This window comes from Ambystoma mexicanum, chromosome 10 (genome assembly GCF_040938575.1).
Source record: "Ambystoma mexicanum isolate Mex_15411 chromosome 10, UKY_AmexF1_1, whole genome shotgun sequence".
NCBI classification, from domain to species: Eukaryota; Metazoa; Chordata; class Amphibia; order Caudata; family Ambystomatidae; genus Ambystoma; species Ambystoma mexicanum.
This window is the reverse complement of record NC_090932.1, coordinates 543,726,082-543,745,755: the sequence shown is the minus strand read 5'-3', so window position 1 is coordinate 543,745,755 and position 19,674 is coordinate 543,726,082. Positions and strand designations below refer to the sequence as shown.

General features: G+C 42.5%; 1 protein-coding gene across 2 annotated transcripts in view; it reads right to left on the bottom strand.

The window, feature by feature from the left end:
* The window catches only part of BOK (BCL2 family apoptosis regulator BOK), a 657,860-nt gene that overhangs the window by 579,926 nt on the left and 58,260 nt on the right, over positions 1-19,674 (bottom strand). The gene's annotated exons all lie outside the window — the stretch shown is intronic.

Genomic DNA, 19,674 nt, shown 5'->3' with positions numbered 1-19,674 from the left:
TACGTGCCAGTAAGGGTAGACATATGGGTGCACATTTGATTCTCATTCCCTAGAATAACATCTTTATTTTTATTATTTTGTCGTGCTTTGGTTTGTAATTAAAAAAACACAAAACATACACATTTTAATACCAAACTATGTAAACCATAATTATGAAAATCCTCAAGTTCCAGTCTACCCAGCATTAAACGACTCCCAGTTTCAAGCATAATTTCGTTAAGTGTGAATCACCTAAAATTGTATGTGCAACAAGATTTTAAAACAAGGCATTCTATGCACAAATGTTTAACCATCGTAATACAGTTGTTGTCATGGCATAGACTACAAATTCAGAACAATCCTTGTACACCCATTTGTGCTTCAATAATTGTAGGCGATGGCAGAAAATGAAATGGAAAATAACATGAAAAATATAGGGTAAAACTTACTAGGAAATATGAACACATATGGTGGATAAGTACAACAATTTGGAAAGAATCTCACATAGATGTTTACTCTCTAGATGATTATATGTATTGCACCAATCTCCCTGGAGAGCCAAACTATTAATAAACACACAATCGCTATATTTATAACCAGAAAAACCTATCTGACGATTCACATTCCTTCATAAAATCAGGAAGAATCCGACAACTATAATTATTAGCAACTTGATTGATACGCCAGAATAAAGTATTATTTTGTGAAGATCTAAATTTAAGATACATCTCAAACATTTTAATATCGCTAAAATATAGAGAGAAGTTAAACCAGTCAGTTATAACTACTTGAATGGAAAGCCCTGGCAGTAGATTAAAAAAAAAAACTCCAAATACACCCATCCCATCAATTAAACCTAGCCGCTACTAACATGCATTTTTGCCACACTATTTTCTGAGCTCTTGTGCTGAAGAAAGTGGCTTTCCTCAGAGCTAAGATATGGTACATATAATTTTACCCAGAGCTTTTATTTGGCATTTACCCTCTGTGACCTCACTGAAGCCAGTACGTTGCAGGAACTGTATGTAATAAATCACTCTATGGGTCTCATTACGAGTATGGAGGTAGCCATGCCCTTAATAAGGGCATGGCTGCTTCCATACCAGGTTCCAGCTCTGGGTTCTGTGAATGAGGAATTACCGGGTCATTCCAACCTTGGAGGACCCGGTAATTCCTCATTCACAAAACCAATCCCCATTCCCATTTGAGCCCCCATAAGGCTCAATGGGAATGGGGATGGAGCTAATAACGGGCACGTTAATAACGGGCCCGTTATCAGCTCCTTGGTCCCCTTGCGGGACCCGCTAAGGACGTCTGGTCTGACCAGACGTTCTGTGCGGGTCCCGCTAGGGGACCTCGTAATAAGGCAACCCGTAATGAACGGTACCGGTCCCGTACCGGCACCCTTCATTACGGGAGCGCCAGCCTCGTAATGAGGCAGTATATATGTGAAAATGTTATGAGCACATTTCCAGCTGCTCATTATTGATGACAAGGAAAATGCTAATTAACATTTTTAGCCAGTCACTGGACACGAAAGGCTTGAACAATCACAAATGTGCTTTTATTTTTAAAGTATTTATTAAAGCATTTGGGTTCAACTAAGTATCTTCAAGTGTGAGCATTCACATACAGATGTGTGAGTGTTCTTTACCATCACCATTCATTAATTATTTGTCAATGCTTTGATTTTGTTCCTAAAATATGGTTTTAAGCTGTCCCAGTATATGTCATAAAATGCACCATTGGTTTTAGAAATATTGCAACTGTTTGTAAATATAATCAATTTAATGTTTCAAACATTCTTGCTTATTGCATGTAGGTTCAAATAAAATCATAACATTAACTATAGAAGCAACGTTTAAGAGCAAAATTGTATGCTTGCTTGTCAAGTGCACTAAAAAATATATCAATTTGCAATATCTCGTTAAAAAAAACAGGTTTGTTTGCTCTATATTGTGTGCGGTTGCTTCCAGTTGTTTCAGTTTAGATTATCTCTGGCTCAGACCATCTCATTAAAAAAGACAAGATAATCTAAGCAAGCGATTTAACATAAAAGCATACACTTGTTCCTCTGAAAGCTGGCTGTATGTGTCAAAGCTAACACTTCAGTTATGATGGGCTCAGAAAACATTTCAATTCAATTACTTTTATTCAGAAGCCAAACAAAGGACCCAGAAAAACAGAATCTCATGGTCATTGCCTGTTATGTTGGAGGAATACTCATAGGCTTGAGTATAAGTATAACTAGGTTCATTTATTAAGCTCATAAGAACAACGACCCCCAGCCAGGGGAAACAGCCTTCAACTGATCCAACATGGAATGTGGAACACGTTAATGATTCTCATTCCATTATCTGAACCTTGACATGAATGTATATAGCAACAGTAACTATAATGACACTGAACATTCTTATAACTATGTACATATACTCTACACATGAATTTAAGTGAACACTTCTAACACATCCCTTCCTTCATATTTTACACATAGTTCTGAATATCATCCTGCCAAAACAACATGCAATCCTTACACTTCCCCCCCTCATCCTCTAGACACTATCAGAAGTTACCCCTCCTGAGAACGGCCACCCTTTCTTTATTCCACACTCCTCCACCTTTAACCAAAATGGAAGAACCTAAATATTTAACAACTTTTTTAGGTTCTGTGTACAAGGAAGAATCTTTCCGTACCTTGGTAGGTTTCTTCACTTTTATCCAATCACCTTCCCTCACCTTGAAACTCTTACAACAATTTTTCTGATCATAACATTCTTTAGCCTTGACACCACACAGAGGTAGCCTCTTTCTCAAACATTCAACATCCACTCCCACACATCTTGATTTCTCCATCCATCCAGGGCACAGATGGGAGTTGGGCTTCCTTCCTCGCAAAACCTCAAAAGGTGACATTCCAGTAACGCTGTGAGGAGCTAATCTATAATAAAAATTTCTTTCCATTATGGTGCGTACCCAATCACCTCCTGTAGCCACCGCTATGCTGATGGCCTCCATTAGCGTCATGTTAAACCGTTCCATGCATCCATTTCTCTGGGGGTGGTAAAGAGCTGTGGCAACTTGTTCCACCACATATTTGTCCAAGAAATCTCAGAACTCCCTGGACACCAATTGAGAGCCATTGTCCGAAAGAGACTTCTTAGGGAAACCTTCCCTCCAGAACAGCTGTTCTAAAAACGAATTATATCTCCACTTGAAATATCTTTCAAAACACATACCTCAGGCCATTTCGATAACAAATCAACTACCACCATCAGATAAACATCTCTAGCTCCTGTGATGTTAAATGGCCCCAAAAGAGCTAAAGCTACTTCATCCCATGGTACTCTGGGACAACTTCTCACTACCATCGGGACTTTCTGCACCGTGAGACCCTTATCAACCTCCACACACTCCATACATGCTACCACCTGTTCTTCCACATCTTTGTCTACACCGGGCCACCAAAAATCAGACCTTACTAGTTCCTTTGTCCTGGCAACCCCCAAATGACCCAGATGTGCTAAGTCCACAGCTGCCCTCCTCATTTTGCATGGTACCACCAACTGGTGTCCTCTATACATATCATTCTTCTGTACCCTAAGTTCATTTTTCACTCTGCCATAACCCTCCATGGCAGTATCTTTCATTGATGTCATTCTTAATGACCATTGGCAATACTCTTTGATATAGTGAATCTTCCAAACATGCTGTATCCCAATAATTTTTCTTTAAACTGCTGTGCACCTGAAAAATCTCTCCCGCCTCATCCTCTTCCTGCACAAACTGCTCTGGATTCACTTTCCACTGTTGCACCTATCTAGACAAAGCATCCGCCACCAAATTACTTTCACCTCGCACATGATGCATAGAAAACTGCAACCCTTGCAACGCACTCGCCCACTTCATGATGCGTCTGGAGACAACTTCCAATCCCCCCTTAGAGAAAATGCTCACCAACGGTTTATGATCCATGCAAATGATGAATTCCCATCCCCATAAATACCTCTTAAATTTTTCCATGCCCCACACACAGGCTAGGGCTTCCTTTTCAACTACCGAGTATCTACACTCTGCATCCTTCAAAGTTCTAGATGCAAATGCTAGAGTGTGCAGTCCTAGATTATCCTCTTGCATCAACACCTCTCCCAAACCATAGTCACTGGCGTCCACAAATATCAAAGTCTTCGTGTCCTCCTCAAAAACATTCAATATCGGTGCATTAGATACCGTTCTCTTGACATCTTCAAATTCTGTCCTGCACTTCTCATCCCAATTAAAAACCAGCCCTTTACAGGTGAGTTTCCTCATACTCCTGGTTTTATCTGAGAGGCCCTTTATAAACTTCCCATAAAACTCCACCAAACCTAAAAACGATAGTACATCACCCCTGCATTTGGACGCTTTCATACTCCTTATCGCATCCACGGCATCTTCTTTAGCTTTTACGCCCACTCCCGAAATTTCATGACCAAGATAAACCACCTTGTTGGCCTTAAAAGTACATTTATCCATGGCTATTGTCAAAACTGCTTCTCCAAGAATTGGTATAACTCTCTACAGCCGCTCATCATGCTGAACGTCATTGCGTCCACACACAAACACATCATCCTGATAGCACATAACTCCACATTCATCTGCCAGTAACATGTACATAATACTCTGAAATACACTTGCGGCAGGGACTAACCCAAAGGGCATCCTTTTGCATCTAAACAGACCTATCAGTGTAATAAAGGTTGTAAGATCTCTTGACTCCTCGTGCAGTTCAATTTGATGGTATGCTGATTTATGGTCTAATATTGAAAACACTTTAGCTCCAGATACCCCTACCAACAAGTCATCAATCATCGGTAGTGGAAATATGTCAGCTACCACCATGCTATTCAAATGTATCAAGTCAATACATAATCTGATCAGCCCATTCGATTTCCTTATAATGACAATGGGACTAACCCATTCTGATGCCTGTTCCCTTTCAATAATTCCATCTTTCTCCATTCTCTTCAATTCATCTTCCCCTTCCTTCCGTAAGGCTAAAGGTATTGTGCATAGTTTTGCTACTTTTGGCTCTGCTCCCCTCTTCAAATGGATTTTGTGTACAAAACCTTTCAAACAACCAAGTTAATTGGCACTTTGTTGACTTCCACCCTTCTCTCCGTCATGTTTTGTTTCCACCCCCTTCACAGTTAATACCTGATCTGGATGACTCGCACCCAATTTAATTTTTAGCTCTGCCTCATCACTCCAGGAGAGAAGTTCACCTCCTCTGTTTGCCACATATATAGTGCTCATAGCTTTCCTTCCTTTAAACTGCAATTCTCCTTCAAAATTTCCCATAATCTCTATTGGCACATCTCCATATGCATTTGCCTTTATTCCATCGTCCCATAATGTACAGCATTGAAATGTTTCTCTCCACACCTGCACACTAATCAAAATATAGTCCGCTCCACTATCAATTAGCATGGATACAGGCACACCTCAAATTGTTACCACTGCATACGGATTTGGCTTCTTCACCTTCCCAGCAACAGCATTCAGAGTTCACTACCTCTCTACCCACCTCATGTTAATCATCATCATAATAGTTCAGAGTAACCTCATGAGCCTGACCACCTCCAAAATTGAAATTTCTACAACATCGAGCGAGGTGCCCTTTTCTACCACACTCACGACACACTATGTGAACTGCTAACTGCTAAACAATCTTTGTCAAATGCTAGGTGTGACAAGCTCCCACATCTATAATATCTCTTCCCAGGTGTTCCTCTGAAATCTATTGAAAACCCCACATCTCTTGAAGGAACCCTCACATCTTTTGAGGGAGTCCATTGTCGACCCACAACCTTGTTGCTGATGACCTTGCTCCCATTATGTTCCTCTGGCCTCCTATCAGACTTCTCATACTGTCTCATGGGACCACTTGTAGACTGTTTATGCACAGATTTGGAGACCTTATGTACAACCCCATCTTCCACCTTTAGTCTGTCTGATCCATGTTCACTGCTCCTATCCAGTTGAAGTATCTTGATGCATTTCTCAGTGTGTTCCACAGTCTTTGCTATTTCTATTGCCCTATCCAAAGTGGGGTTACGTTCCTTCCACAATTCTTTTCTAATGTTGTCATTAGAACATTTTATCATTAGCTGGTCTCTTAAATGTTCATCATGACAATGTGTAAATCTGCATTTCACTGCTAGGCCCCTGAGAGCAGTCATGAATTCCTCTATACTTTCCCCAGTTTTCTGTTCCCTGGTGGCAAACTTGCATCTTTCCAGAATGACATTTTCTTCTACCTGGTAGTGTTTATCTAGTTTCGCTAATGTTTTCTCATATGGACCAGCTTCATCCATATCACTCGGCTCCGGTAACTTTCTCAAAACATCCTGGCCAGCTGGCCCAAACAATGGAATAACGGTGCTTCCTTTCTCTCATTTGATTAATTCACCCCAAACATAGCCAGTGCATATTTTATGAACCCCTCCTTCCAGTCTGACCAGCGTACTCTGGGTTCCCCTGCACTTGCCATGAAGAACACTGGAGCAGGAATGATCGCCATGTTTCTGGTCATCACAAATGATCAGTTTGCATGCAAAATTCCTGATATTCGCCACTGTGAGGCACCCTGCAGAGGTCCTACACCCTCAAGAATAAGGGGTACTTACTGCTCTCTAACACACCCCAACAAGGCAGTCACTCACCCAAAGCCTGGATGTCTTTGTTCTGATGAACACTTCAATAGTCAGATGTGGTTAACCCTAATCGTAGATCTGCTTGCTCAAACCTTTCAAATGATTAATGTTTCTTCAAATGCTCTAGCGACCCACTCACTGCATGTGACGCTGCTCGTTAGCCAATCGCTGCTCTCTGCATGTCGATGTTCGTCCTAAACGATCGCTGCTCTAAGCGCAGTTAGCCGTAATAATTGAAGTAACGAATGGAGGAGTGCGCTCTTCGTATCCTGTACAGCATTCCTATTTATCACCAGGGCAACCAAAGTCAAAGATGGCTGCCGCACAGAGCACATTGCTGGGTGCTTTCCTCTTCTTCTTGACAAGCTCTCTGCGTTGTCATGGAAACAAGATGAGAAGTGACGTGCAGTCACGTCCACAGGCCTTCCCTTCACCGCCTGGTAAGTTGATCCCGTTGTCTAGGACACCAGCACTTCCGAATGTAAACAAAGTGACGTTTCCTCACCGGCTGTTCCGTGCCCTCCCTGCAAATATCCAAATGCCCAAACTTTCACTTGCTAGGCCGACTTTTCCGCAAGCCCTCACGGTCATCTTCATTCAAAATCACTCGCAGGGACCTTCTCTGGTTAGGCACTGCGACTGGGCTCAATCCAGGAAAGTAGACTCTCAGACCCGAGAGCGCAATTCCTCCGTAAGCCCTTACGGTCATCCGTAACTAGGTCCACTTATGGGAACCCTCTCCTGGTTATACGCTGCAACGGGACTCGATCCAGGAGGACAGCCTTCACCAGCTGACCAAAAGGCCCAATTCCCTTGCAGCTTCTACTCCACTCTCAGCTCCACGCAGAGCACTATGGGGGTCGTCGGTCGAACTGGATCCTCGTCGACAATTTGGTATGTTGGAGGAATACTCACAGGCTTGAGTATAAGTATAAATAGGTTCATTTATTAATCTCACAAGAACAACGACCCCCAGCCAGGGGAAACAGCCTTCAACTGATCCAACATAGAATGTGGCACACGTTAATGATTCTCATTCCATTATCTGAACTTTGACATGAATGTATATAGCAGCAGTAACTATAATGACACTGAACATTCTTATAACTATGTACATAAACTCTACACATGAAATTAAGTGAACACTTCTAACATTGCCTTTGTAGTATAAAATACTTAAAAATATCATACAGAACTTCCATGCTGCATCAGTTAAAAGTAACATACCAAAAACATGGGATCAGAATCTCATCTAGGCTTTCATCTGATGGGCTCTAATCAGCTGCTCCAACTTTCTACACAACCCATCGGCTTTAGGCTCTTGTTCTGCCAAGCATCTGAAAATTCAGTGTCTGCCCCTCCCCAGAATAGCTTTTAAGATGTATACTTTACCCGCTGGATTTGTTCTCAATTACTGTGTGTGGACTTCACTGGTTTAGAATTCATCTATCCTGGATAACAGTGTCCATTATGTTTGAAAAATAGTCAAGCTGGACCGTTCGGTTGCATATAGTTCAGGTGTCTTTGCTCCAAACTCCAAAATCAGACATTACTCCTTTAGCACAGTGCATTTTCTATGTAGCCATTATGGCCTGTTAGACGCCTACCGAAAAATGGATACATTTGTTTTATTTAGCTTTGTCTGTGCGCATTTGAACAATTAAATATTAATTATGGAATTGCCCTTTTGGCTGGTTTGCAATAATATGCTAGTTTTGGTTTGCAAATCTCTGCTCGTGTATGCTACGCTCTCGGAAGTCTATCTCTCTCTGTTTCCTCTGTACCGTTTTGACAAAGATTTTTGTTTTGGCTCTCTGTTGCTCAAGGCCCAGTGTCTGTGTTAAGAGTGTGCACTCACTCTGGATGAACTAGAAACGGAAAAAAGTGTTCTTGCTGCATTGTGTCAATTCATAAATGGGCCTTGTTCTTTTTATTGTGTTCTCCCACTTTACGAGCAAGCCGGTCCGGGAATAATGCTGATAAAATGGCTGGTACAACTGGCTGCGGCATTGTTACCGGACCGGCTTACTCAGAGTCTGCCGGTAGGGGCAGTGAACTACCGGCAGGTCAGGCCCCTACTGGCGGACTATTCACTGAAGCATCGGCACCGTTAGTAACTGTGCCGGTGCTTCAGTGAGCCCATTCCCATGGAGTCCTGTCGCAACTCGTAATATCCCGGAATCACTGGGATATCGGGTGGCGGAAGCTGTAAGGCGAGTTTGCTGGTGAGTCGCTGGTTGTACCAGTGGCTTACCAGAAACTCATAATGAGGGCCAACATTGCATATTAAATTCAAAATGTATAGACATGTCATACAGCCATTGCACTTCTGAGTGCTGGTCCTGTGTTTAAGTGCAGTGAATAAACCACTTCTGTGGGTCTCCCTCCGCGTTATCTACTTGCAGTTAATAGAAATGGTGCTTTGTAAGTGCTGATATGCTAATCCTGCTGTTTCTATGTGTGTTGCTAGATCATCCTTTACTGGCATATGAGATGACATCTAGGAATTTCTCTAACCTCTAAGCACTAGCCAGGTGTTCCTTGCACTTCCTGTTATTCATATGATGTGTTTAGTCAGTCAGTCATTTAGACAGTGAATATGTTTATTTCGGATTCAAAATCCATCAAACACACAAAAACATAGCACACAATGAATTACAATCGATCAATAAAATCCCTTCCCTTGAAATTCCATACAAGTTCAAGCCCGAAAATGTACATATCATAGACAGTACAGAAATAAAAATCCAATGCTAAAACATGAAATAAGTTTCAAAAGACTTTTGCAGCAGCAACCATCGAGATGGCACTGTCCAATGAACATGACTCCCATGACTCGGAATAATAATACAACAGTATAGATTGCCTGACAGTATCATTCGCCTAACAGCCCCTTCCTAAGGTGCATAGCTCTTTTAAAAAAAAGAAAGCAGTGCCCACGCAGTTAAAACAGAGTCTGCACTCAGAAGGAACAAGATTGCAGGTCTATAAAGGTGAATGTTAGCCTCCCTTAGAACTGGCAATCTTTCCTGAAAGTGCCCCATATTATATAGGGTTGTATCTCATTGGCCTGGCTAATCACTGCATGCTCTTTATCTGATAATGTCACATGCTCCAGAAAGGTTCTCTATATTGCAAACACTTCCCCCAATAGGCATTTATAGCTACTCAACTGAGTTTTAGTCAAATGTGCAGCTGGGGGAGAAAGAACTCTCATATTGCCCTCTACTAGGGTTTATCAATATAATCAAGCCACGAAATTCTTCTCCATCCAACCATGGCCATTACAGACCTGATTATAAAGTGGCAGAGAGAATCACGTTCATTTGCCCAAATCCTGACCCAAAATATTATCGGGGCCAACGCCCACTGGTCCTCCTAGAATTAAATACCCAGTTCTCTGTGAATAGAGATACAGGGAGAGGAACTCGGGAGCCCAAGTAGTCTCCTAAAGAACTGATTCTCCTTCACTTGGAGCTCATGACCCTTTTGGAAACTCCATAGGGGTGTTTAGAGGGACTTCATTTGCTAATTTCTCCACAATATTTAAAATATATTTATCACCCCCCCATGCAAATAAAGGTCTTGCTAAATACTGCATAAGAACAGTTCCGAAGATTTTAGAAGAGTTTCCAGGCTGTACCAAATACTACCCTTTGCACTACTAAAGCATCATTTCATGTGTAGTAAATGAGGGATACATTACATAATCTAAAGGTCCTTTCCACATTTGGCATCACATTTTACCACACCCCACAAATCAGTACTATATCATATTTCATAGATATGTTACTAAATTAGTACCTCATCGTTAGATAGGTATTAACCTTTTTCTTCCCACATTTCATATTACAGTTCACTTGCATATTATATTTTTCTTCAGAAATAATTTGACCTCATGTTAAGATCCTTTTCAAACCATATTAAATGATTAGCATTGTGTCATTTCTCAGATTACGTATTTTGTAGTGTTCTCTTGCCAGTCGTTGTATTGGCCATGACCAGAGTTCCTGAAAAACCAACATCCTTTACTGTCACTAAAACAAAAGTGTTAATCGGTTGCCTGGAAACCAACACTCTAGCATCTCTTCTTCCAGCTCTAGTGCTGTAGTTCTGCAAAGCATTGAAAAGAATCAGTGTTCTTAATACTTTTTTTCAACTGCATAACATATGGTGTAACGCTCAATAGTTCCACTGCCATTGATTTAGCAACTCTTGTGGAAAGTTGGCATTGATCCAATCATGCTTGGCAGTGTGGTTACTTGTTGCAATAGGCTTCTAATAATTGAAGGGGAGGCGTTGTTATGGCTCAATCCAAGGTATCCAGAGATGATTGCTCCACTACTCTTTTTGTATGACTCCCAAACAAAGTGGATCCCATTGTCTGATTAGGTGCATTGGCTAACCTTGCTTCACAGCATTGGAGATCATTGCTCCCTCCAAAGTATTCAGAGATGACTGCATGTCTACGATTTGTCCATTGCCTTCAAACAAAGTCGACCCAATAGCCGGCTGCAAGTGCATTCACTGATCCTATTACACACCACTGGTTTGGTTCCCAGGAACTGTGGGCACATTAGACAAAGCATGTTCTTTCCTTGTACAACAGCTGTGCATGAGATCTCAGTTCTGTTCACAGCCGAAGTTCCAGTGATTGCTAGCTGGTCATCAAGACCTCCAGGCATCAATTGATTGCAGCAAACTAATTATGTACTGTGTTTTTTTTTTTTTTTTTTTTTTTTTACTAATTTAATCACCTTCATCATAAATGCCTTAACATCCCTTTAGGATGCGAATTTTTGTTATTGCTATTTGCATGGAAATTAATTAAAAACCTGCTTCAAGTGCTTTTAACTTTCACTGAAAGTGTTGCCTTACAGTGTATCAAGGATGACTTATTTATTATTATTATTATTATAATTATGGGAATTGAGAACACAGTGGGCCTGATTTACAAAAGTATTTTTCAATGGGAAACCCCCATCAGAAACGCTTTGTAAATCAGGCCCAGTGGCCCTCATTAGAAGTAAGCCAGTCCTGAAAAAATGCTGTGACTGCCGGCTCCAGCAATTTTTCCAGACTGGCTCTCTCCGAGTCTGCCGACAGGGGCAGCTAACTACCGGCAGGCCTGACCTGCCGGGAGTTCAGGCCCCTACCGGCAGAGAATTGCCCCATCACTGGTGCCGGTACTAGCAGTGCTGGCTATAGGGGCATGGTAACTTACTGCTGTTGCCGGAACCCGTAATATCCCGGTAGCACTAGGATATCAAGCGCTGGTAATGGCAAGGCGAGTTTGCCGGTAACCCACAAGTAGCACTGGCGGGTTACCAGCAAACTCTGAATGAGGGCCAGTGTATCTATTCTGTGAGGTAATTTAGGAATACTTATGAAAATAACGAGAAGCTGCTTTCATAAGGTTGCTTTGAAAGGAAAACACAGTGTGTGAATCATGTAACTGTTTGAAACACGTTCATAAGCAACTAAATGCAATTTGGTTCATCACAGTAATCAGGACAATTTGGGTTTTCCAGTGAACATGTCATGTTAATCTCCTTGAATTGATTCCTAAAGAAAAAACAGTTCTGCAGCTCTTCATTTTGCATAAGAGCGCAGGAATTAAAATGTAGATTTATTTACATCTGTTTGCACAAAGGGAGTTGAAGTCTTAAATGTGTGAAAACAGTCTGTATCACATTTTGATTTAACATATTTCAAATTAGTTATTTTATGCCCAAAAACATTTAGATTAACTTGCTATGTCTGTATACAAGTACATTATGTTTTTAATAGTATTTTAATGTTTGTAGCCACTAAGGATTGGATGGTAGCTTTAATTCCTTTTGCATTGTTAGGGCTTTATATTTTTAAGGAGTTTACATCAATGCATGTGAAAATAATATGCTGACTTCTAAATTGTTCTATTTTCATTTAATGACATGCTGCATTACTATTTCCAAATATATTTTATGGAAAAAATAGGAAGTGTACAAAAAAGTATTGCATTTCTTAATTAATTACCTACTTTCATCATCAGTACTTTTCTGGAATTCCAAACTCCTTATAATTTTTAAGTATTCATATTATAAAAAGGAGAATAAATATGTATATGTTTTTGGCTCCTGTATTTATTATGAACAATTCACTTTATGTTTTCAGTGTGTTTGAAAAAGGGGGAATCATCTTTTAATTCACCATTTTATTTCTGATGTGCTTCATTTCTTTCCCTAGATGTTGGACTTATTAATTTTGTAGACTTGTTGTCCGGTTTCATGTTATTAATGTGGTAGCATGTATATATTTCTGTATTTATTTATTCATGCTTTTTAGCACATATACATCTGAGAAATTGTGCTTTATTTGGTGCATTAAAGTTTGAATGTCTGTTGTGTTCATGTCTCACTTAGATACTAACCTAGGTAACTACCGGCGCTCTATAAAATTGAAAAAATTATCTTTTTTATCTTTACTTACCGTACAAAATGTCTTCTCATTGCTAGGCAGTAGTGTAAAACAAATGACAAGTTACTCACCGTAGTAACTAACTTACTCCTAGACAATATTCCCCTTTCCTCCGTAATGCATGGGCGTCCCTCACTAGGGACAGGAACAGAACCTTTTTCACACAAAAGAGGCCTTTCCCCTTTAAATGTAGCTGTGTACAGAGGTGTGGCCTTAGGAGCGTGCACTCCATTGACTACGCCCTTCAACACCACACCTCAGTCCCCTTATATGCATCGGGCAGATTACTATTGCGTAACTAAGTGCCTTGTTTAGGCGGGAGGATGGAGTGTCGTATGGAGGAAAGTGGACTATGGACTAGTAGTACGTTAGTCGCTACAGTGAGTTAACCTGTATTATATTGATATTTTATGTATATCGCGCTCGTACACAAGTGTTTCAGAGCGCGAGGAGGCAAGGGAGTGGAACAAAGGAGTACAAAAACAATGATCTTACTAGGCCCAGTGGCATTGAGAATGCGCAAGTGCATGGGAGAGGGAAAAAGGGAAGGTGCATGGGAGGGGGAGAAGTGGAAAGTGCTGAGTAAAGGAATACAGATAAATACTACATAAAAAATAAATAAGTAGTGAAAAAGCAACAAAACAGAGGCAGTGCAGCCAGCAAAAAGGCAAGTGCTAAGTATAAAGCAACAGACAGGATGTGTTGGAAAAGTGCAGGGGGGGAGGTGGACTGTATGGTTACAGATTACGGACCCCAGTGCAAGGGGATGCCGGGAGGCAGTGCGGGTGGGTGGCAGGGTGAGCAGGTACCTGGGCCCGAGTGTCATTGGATAAGCCAGGTGCACGATGCTGAGAACAGAGCAGGTCAGCAGGGGAGAGGAGGAGCGAAGGCAAAAGCAAAGAGGAAGGTCTTGAGGTGCTTCCGGATCTGGAGATGGTTCTTCTCAAGTTTCAGATTAACAGGCAGGCCGTTCCATAGGGAGGCCCCAGCCGAAGACAGAGCTCTAGCCCCAGCTCGTTTCTTTGAAAAAAGACTGACCCTGAAGGAATTGGAGGTAGAGGAGCGAAGGGCTCGGGAGGGAAGGTATTTACGGAGGGAAAGCTCAAGATATTTTGGACCCAGGCCCTAGAAAGCCTTGTGAACGATGCAAAGGGTTTTGAATTCAATCCTTGCAGCCGCTGGGCACCAATGGTGAGATTTCAGGGCTAGAGAGATACGATCCCAGGACTTGAGGCCAAGGACAAGTCTTGCAGTCCTGTTCTGGATAAGTTACAAAGGGCGGAGAGCAGAGGCGTAGACAGGTTAGGGCCTGGGCGGGCAAGGCCCACCCAAAATCTGTAAATGCCCACTCAGCAGTGCTGTGTGGCAGTTTACAGTGGTTATTGCCACTGCGGTGGGCCCAACTACATTAGCTTCAGGCCCCACTGGTTACACAATCCTGGCTACGCCTCTGGCGGAGAGTAGAAGTAGGTAGATATAAAAAGAGGCTGTTGCAATAGTCCAGCCTAGAGAGAACCAGGGCTCTAGTGACAGTCAGCTTCTGGGGTAAGGAGAGGAAAGGCAGGATACCTCTGAGGAGCTGTAGTAAGAAGTTTGACTTTTTGAGACATCAGAGATGTGGGCAGAGAAGGAGCGTGTGGAGTCAAAGATGAAACCGAGGTTCTTAGCCTCACAGGTGGGAGTAGGAGGAGGGCCAAGGGAGGCCAGCCAGAGATTGAGAGGAAAGGAGGTGAGCCGATGAGGAGAATCTCTGTCTTGCTGGCATTCAGGCAGAGATCGTTGGCAGCACACCAAGTTTGCATGGCAGATAGGCGGTCAGAGATGAGGGAGGAGAGGAAGTGGCAGAGGGGAGCCTGAAAATGAGTTGGGTGTCATCAGCGTAGCACTGGAGGTTGGAGCAGAAGAGGGCAATGTGGTGGGCGAGAGCTGCCAGGTACTGGTTGAAGAGCCAGGGTTAGAGGTTAGACCCCAGGGGGGCACCGCAGGTAGCAAGGGAGATAGATAAAAGGAAGGACCCCAGTTGGACCTGGGAGGGTTGATCAGAGAGGAAAGAAGTCAGCCAGGCCAGAGCCTGATCAGTGATGCCCAGGTTGTCACAGAGACGGTTGAGCAGGATGGTGTGGTTGACCGTGTCAAAGGCAGAGGAGAGATCTAGTAGGATGTGGACAGAGGAGAGATTGGAGTCAAGGTTGGAGAGCAGATCTCTCTTGTAATGACACCCATGTAATGATGCCTACGTCCCATCCCCTTTCCTCTATACTGCATGGGCGATTACCACAGATTATAAGCCCTTAAGGAGGTGAAATGTTGATAGCCGTAAGAGAAAAGGTTCTTCAGAACTGTTTGCTCAAAGGCTGCATCTGAATGTGCACTGCGGTCTAGACAATAATGCTTACAGAATGCTGAGGGGTAAGCCCAAGTTGCTGCCCTGCTGATGGTCTGCCACGGCACATGCCCCTGGAGCGCGACTACTGTGGCCTTGGCACTGACAGTATGAGCGTAAAGATTTGCCGGTAAATCCTTGTGTTTCCCATAGTAGGCCTCCAGAATGGCTGCCACCATCGACCTTGCTAACAAGGTCTTTGAAGCCTGACATCCTGGTTTGGAACCACCAAAAGTGATGAATAATGCATTCGACTTACGAAAGTCTTTTGTCCTGTCCAAATAAAACTTAACAGTCTTTCTGACGTCCAAGCAATGCAAGACCCTATCAGCCTCCAACTTTGGATCGAGAAAAAAAGTCAGCAGGACTATTTCCTCGTTGAGATATGATGAAGACACCACCTTCGGCAGAAACAACGGATGAGTGCTTAGCACCACCATGTCCTGATGGAACGTGGTGTAGGGTTCTGGGACCACAAGAGCGCGAATCTCGCTGATCCTGCAGGCCGATGTAAGGCCTACAAGAAGAGCCGTCTTGGTGGTAACCAGCCTCAAAACTACAACATCAAAAGTAATTTCTACTTTGATTAATGATTTGTATGTCAGAAAGTGTTTAGTGGTCATTAAAGCCACATGTGTGCACTGTTATTGTTTTTTTTTATTGTATAATCGTAGTATACTTTAAAGGAATGTTTTGCATATTTTGGTCTGGGGATTTTGTTCATTTTCAATGTATGAAAGTAAACACCTAGAGAATGAAGAGGTATCAAACTTTTTGAATTCCCCTCTTGCTTTGTTTGCTCTCTAAAGTTCAGAGCTCAAACTACTAAAAGCAAGCTGCACATCACTGGAAAACCCCACTGACCTGGAGGGTAGTAAAGCATGCCGAGGGGCTGCATAGAGCCAGCGGGCCACATTTTTTGCACCTCTCAGTTAAACTATCTTGCAAAAACAATCCATATGGGGAAATGATTTCCTATATTTTAATTCGTGCACTATATCATTACATTACATGTCACACAACACAAAATGAAAAACACATAGTGATAATGTTCATATATAATATAATTCTGTGATTTATTCTCTATTACATAATATTAGATGCTGCAGCTGAAAGTTATTACACACGAGAAAAATTGACTCTGAAAAGAAATTGTAATGCAAATAGTCTGGCCTCCTATCAGACTTCTCATACTGTCTCATGGGACCACTTGTAGACTGTTTATGCACAGATTTGGAGACCTTATGTACAACCCCATCTTCCACATTTAGTCTGTCTGATCCATGTTCACTGCTCCTATCCAGTTGAAGTATCTTGATGCATTTCTCAGTGTGTTCCACAGTCTTTGCTATTTCTATTGCCCTATCCAAAGTGGGGTTACGTTCCTTCCACAATTCTTTTCTAATGTTGTCATTAGAACATTTTATCATTAGCTGGTCTCTTAAATGTTCATCATGACAATGTGTAAATCTGCATTTCACTGCTAGGCCCCTGAGAGCAGTCATGAATTCCTCTATACTTTCCCCAGTTTTCTGTTCCCTGGTGGCAAACTTGCATCTTTCCAGAATGACATTTTCTTCTACCTGGTAGTGTTTATCTAGTTTCGCTAATGTTTTCTCATATGGACCAGCTTCATCCATATCACTCGGCTCCGGTAACTTTCTCAAAACATCCTGGCCAGCTGGCCCAAACAATGGAATAACGGTGCTTCCTTTCTCTCATTTGATTAATTCACCCCAAACATAGCCAGTGCATATTTTATGAACCCCTCCTTCCAGTCTGACCAGCGTACTCTGGGTTCCCCTGCACTTGCCTTGAAGAACACTGGAGCAGGAATGATCGCCATGTTTCTGGTCATCACAAATGATCAGTTTGCATGCAAAATTCCTGATATTCGCCACTGTGAGGCACCCTGCAGAGGTCCTACACCCTCAAGAATAAGGGGTACTTACTGCTCTCTAACACACCCCAACAAGGCGTCACTCACCCAAAGCCTTGATGTCTTTGTTCTGATGAACACTTCAATAGTCAGATGTGGTTAACCCTAATCGTAGATCTGCCTTCTCAAAACTTTCAAATGATTAATGTTTCTTCAAATGCTCTAGCGACCCACTCACTGCATGTGACGCTGCTCGTTAGCCAATCGCTGCTCTCTGCATGTCGATGTTCGTCCTAAACGATCGCTGCTCTAAGCGCAGTTAGCCGTAATAATTGAAGTAACAAATGGAGGAGTGCGCTCTTCGTATCCTGTACAGCATTCCTATTTATCACCAGGGCAACCAAAGTCAAAGATGGCTGCCGCACAGAGCACATTGCTGGGTGCTTTCCTCTTCTTCTTGACAAGCTCTCTGCGTTGTCATGGAAACAAGATGAGAAGTGACGTGCAGTCACGTCCACAGGCCTTCCCTTCACCGCCTGGTAAGTTGATCCCGTTGTCTAGGACACCAGCACTTCCGAATGTAAACAAAGTGACGTTTCCTCACCGGCTGTTCCGTGCCCTGCCTGCAAATATCCAAATGCCCAAACTTCCACTTGCTAGGCCGACTTTTCCACAAGCCCTCACGGTCATCTTCGTTCAAAATCACTCGCAGGGACCTTCTCCTGGTTAGGCACTGCGACTGGGCTCAATCCAGGAAAGTAGACTCTCAGACCCGAGAGCGCAATTCCTCCGTAAACCCTTACGGTCATCCGTAACTAGGTCCACTTATGGGAACCCTCTCCTGGTTATACGCTGCAACGGGACTCGATCCAGGAGGACAGCCTTCACCAGCTGACCAAAGGGCACAATTCCCTTGCAGCTTCTACTCCACTCTCAGCTCCACGCAGAGCACTATGGGGGTCGTCGGTCGAACTGGATCCTCGTCGACAATTTGGTATGTTGGAGGAATACTCACAGGCTTGAGTATAAGTATAAATAGGTTCATTTATTAATCTCACAAGAACAACGACCCCCAGCCAGGGGAAACAGCCTTCAACTGATCCAACATGGAATGTGGCACACGTTAATGATTCTCATTCCATTATCTGAACTTTGACATGAATGTATATAGCAGCAGTAACTATAATGACACTGAACATTCTTATAACTATGTACATAAACTCTACACATGAAATTAAGTGAACACTTCTAACATTGCCTTTGTAGTATAAAATACTTAAAAATATCATACAGAACTTCCATGCTGCATCAGTTAAAAGTAACATACCAAAAACATGGGATCAGAATCTCATCTAGGCTTTCATCTGATGGGCTGTAATCAGCTGCTCCAACTTTCTACACAACCCATCGGCTTTAGGCTCTTGTTCTGCCAAGCATCTGAAAATTCAGTGTCTGCCCCTCCCCAGAATAGCTTTTAAGATGTATACTTTACCCGCTGGATTTGTTCTCAATTACTGTGTGTGGACTTCACTGGTTTAGAATTCATCTATCCTGGATAACAGTGTCCATTATGTTTGAAAAATAGTCAAGCTGGACCGTTCGGTTGCATATAGTTCAGGTGTCTTTGCTCCAAACTCCAAAATCAGACATTACTCCTTTAGCACAGTGCATTTTCTATGTAGCCATTATGGCCTGTTAGACGCCTACCGAAAAATGGATACATTTGTTTTATTTAGCTTTGTCTGTGCGCATTTGAACAATTAAATATTAATTATGGAATTGCCCTTTTGGCTGGTTTGCAATAATATGCTAGTTTTGGTTTGCAAATCTCTGCTCGTGTATGCTACGCTCTCGGAAGTCTATCTCTCTCTGTTTCCTCTGTACCGTTTTGACAAAGATTTTTGTTTTGGCTCTCTGTTGCTCAAGGCCCAGTGTCTGTGTTAAGAGTGTGCACTCACTCTGGATGAACTAGAAACGGAAAAAAGTGTTCTTGCTGCATTGTGTCAATTCATAAATGGGCCTTGTTCTTTTTATTGTGTTCTCCCTCTTTACGAGCAAGCCGGTCCGGGAATAATGCTGATAAAATGGCTGGTACAACTGGCTGCGGCATTGTTACCGGACCGGCTTACTCAGAGTCTGCCGGTAGGGGCAGTGAACTACCGGCAGGTCAGGCCCCTACTGGCGGACTATTCACTGAAGCATCGGCACCGTTAGTAACTGTGCCGGTGCTTCAGTGAGCCCATTCCCATGGAGTCCTGTCGCAACTCGTAATATCCCGGAAT